Raw genomic sequence first — 3,601 nt, 5'->3', positions numbered from 1 at the left:
TGATAAAGAATAAATTTTTTTACTAATTTATAGAGAATATGTAATAAAACTATGAAAGAATAAGAAAATAAAAGATGAAGAATTTTTATTGTATTTGATATAGAGTACAATGCTATCTATTTATACTAAATTGATTACAAATTTTAAAATAGTTAAAACAACCAAATTTTCTAGATGATTCTGTTAGAGAAAGATAAACATAACAAATTTAGAAAAAGATAAGCATAACAAATTTTGTTTTTAGAAGAAAAAGGATGATGGTTTAATACGCCCCACAAGCTAGTGGATGGAAGATGTCAATAATCCACAGTTTGGATAAGATCTGATGAAATGATTGAGGAAGATGTGTGCAGCGCGGTGACACAGAGGGAGATGTGTGCAGTGGAGCTAGGGCTTCCGGCGGCAGAAACATAGAAGGAGATATTGTGCTTAAGGGAGAGAGAGCAAGCAGCGATCTTTAGAGAGCGCGTAGAGCACGGTAAAAGTGATCTTCAGAAAGTTCGTAGAGCGTGATAAGAGTGCAGACGGTACTGCTGAAACAGAATGCAGATGAAATTGCCGGAAAAAATACAGATGGAACTGCCGGAAGAAAGCGTAGACGGAATTGCCAGAAAAAACCATCGACGAAACTGACGAAAGAAGGCGCAAATGAAACTGCAGGAGGGAAGCGCAGACGGATCTCTGGGAAGGAAGCGTAGATAGAACACGGAACTACGGGAAGGAAGTGTAGAAGGAACTGCAAAAATGAAGCGCAGACGAAACTGGTGGAAGGAGGAGGCGTGTGGCGGTTTGTTGCAGCTCCAACGGTGATAATTTTAGGTCTATTGGACCCAGAAGGATAAGACGAAAAGGATGGATTATTTGGTGCAGTGAGAAAGTATCAAATCAATAACAAGAACAAGGTAAACAACATGGATGAAAAAGAAGCATGGTGATTTCTCAGTGGAAAGATGATAGCTTATATATGCTCCTCAAACAGGATACCAAGACTCTGATACCAAAATAAAACTATGAAAGAATAATAAAAAAAAGATGAAGAACTTTTATTGTATTTAATATAAAGAACAATGCTACCTATTTATACTAAACTGATTATAAATTTTAAAATAGTTAAAATAACCAAAATCTCTAGATGATTCTGTTAGAGAAAGATAAGCATAATAAACTTAAAAAAAAGATAAGCATATTTTGTTTCTAAAAGAAAAAGAATGATGGTTTACACAACTTGTGAACCATCATAATAATAAAACTTAAAGAGTACCCAAGGAGTATGCAAAGATAAAGAAGGTTGTGTTATGTATTTCTTGATTGTAAAACTTACAAAGGTAAAGATAAATATATAAGTTGGCAATGTAACCAAATTAATTTAATTAGGCTGAATTTATGGGACGGTGTGAGACTTCTTTGTTGTTGTCATGGGCTAAGATGGAAGAGTAGTTTAATACGCCCCCACAAGTTGGAGGATGAAAGATGTCAAGAACACCGAGCTTATTAAGATTAAGATGGAAGGGCTGAGGAGACAAAGGCTTGGTGAAGATATCAGCTAGCTGCCCAGACAAGAAAATGGGGAGAAGTTTCATAACTCCAACTTGAGATTTTTGTCAAACCAAGTGACAATCAACCTCTAAATGTTTTGTGAGTTCATGAAAAATTGGATTAGCAACAATATGAAGTGCACTCTAATTATCACAATATAAAACTGGTGGGCGGATAGAAGAGATGTGTAAAAATTGTAACACATTTAGTATCCATTGAAGTTCACAAGTTGTATTGGTCAGTGCACGATATTCTACTTCAGTGGATGAGCGGGTAACGGTTTGTTCTTTGGTCTTCCAAGAGATTAAAAAGTTGCCCAAAAAGAAACAATAGCATGTTAAAGATCGCCGAGTGTCAGAACATCTGGCCCAATTAGAGTCACTAAAGCCAAGAAGCTGAATTTTTTATTCTCTTGGAAAAAAACACCCTTTACCGGGACTAGTTTTCAAATATCGTAACACACGCTTGGCAGTTTGAAGATGAGAGTCAGTGAGAGATGCCATAAATTGACTTAATTGTTGAGTGTTATACATGATGTCTAGTCGGGTAGTGGTGAGATAGATAAGATGGCCAACTAAATAGCGATAAACAAAAGGGTCAGATAGCAGGGGACTATTATCTTGATATAGTCTTGTAGCACTGTCCATTGAATCATAGACAAGTTTAGCACTTACTAAACTAGAATCCTCTAAAAGATCAAGACAGTATTTTCTCTGAGATAAACAAATTTTTTTCGCTGATTAAACAACCTCAATACCCAAAAGATATTTTAATGGACCCAAGTCCTTAATTCAGAAGTATTGGTACAAGTAGACTTAATGGCAGCAAGTTCAGAAATAGAATTACCAATGAGAATAATGTCATCAACATAGACTAGAAGGATAGAAATTTGAGCGTCAGTGAATTTAACAAATAGACTATAAGTAGAAGGTCTGCTGGTATCCATGAGATAGTAAAAGATGAGAAAGTTTGTCGTACCACATATGACTAGATTGTCGTAAACCATACAATGACTTCAGCAACTTGCAACGTTGATTCGGTCAAGGAGATGTAAAACTTGGGTGGCAGAGTCATATGAACATCTTCAAAAAGATTTTCATGTAAGAAAGCATTATTGACATTCAACTGATGTATAGGCCAATTCTTCAAGAGGCCAATGCCAAAACTAGTTTGATGGTGGTAGGCTTGACAACAAGGGAGAAGGTTTTAAAGAAATCAACACCTTAAGTTTGGGTGAATCCTTTAGTCACAAGGCGTGCCTTATATCGATCAACTGAACCATCAGGCTTGCGTTTGATGTGATAGACCCATTTACAACCAACCGACTTAACACCTGCAGGACAATCAACAAGACACCAAGTTTTGTCAACTCAAGAGTTTCTATCTCATCTTTCATAATACTATCCCAATTAGAGTGTTGATTGACATCTTTAAAAAACTTTGGCTCAACATCAGAATGTAGAGATAAAAGAAACTTATGATGAGAAGATGAAAGAGAAAAAAAATACATAACTGAAGATAGAGGATACCAGTACTTTGATGGGAGAGAGATTTGTGGAGGTGAGTGAGAAATTGCACAAGTAATCAGAGAGATATGCTGGAGGTCAGTGAGGTCGTTCGGAATGACGAGGACGAGGTTGCTCAGGTGATGAGGAAGGTGACATGAGATAAAGAGCTGATGGTAGACTAGTGTCTATTGCGGAAGGAAGGGAGGGTGTGTGACTTGAAATAGATTCGGTGGTTATGGATTCAAGTTGGTTAGGACACGACAGAGAGGAAGAAGAATAGGTTGTTGGAGAAAAGAAAGAATTAGATAGAAGTGGGTTAATGGGTATGAGTGAGGGTTAAATTGAAAGACTAACTGAATCTTATTTTTGAGAAGGCGTGTCTGACAATATTGGGGTGGGTATATGGAATTGGACATTTTTGATAACTAAGGGCAAGATCATTTCATAAAAAATAACAAAAATACTTATTTTAAAAGGGGGAGTGATAAACAACTTTTTATTATAAAAAAAATTATTTTTTTAACTCTTTGATAAATACTTCAAATAATTTTTTAAAA

At 36.0% G+C, this 3,601-nt stretch overlaps 1 pseudogene; it reads left to right on the top strand.

Annotated features, from left to right (window-relative positions):
• Positions 1 to 3,601, top strand: part of LOC107625408 — a 39,895-nt pseudogene that overhangs the window by 34,689 nt on the left and 1,605 nt on the right.

Source organism: Arachis ipaensis, chromosome B02 (assembly GCF_000816755.2).
Source record: "Arachis ipaensis cultivar K30076 chromosome B02, Araip1.1, whole genome shotgun sequence".
Classification (NCBI taxonomy): domain Eukaryota; kingdom Viridiplantae; phylum Streptophyta; class Magnoliopsida; order Fabales; family Fabaceae; genus Arachis; species Arachis ipaensis.
Note: the sequence above shows the minus strand (reverse complement) of the source record. Positions and strands in the feature narration are given on the sequence as shown.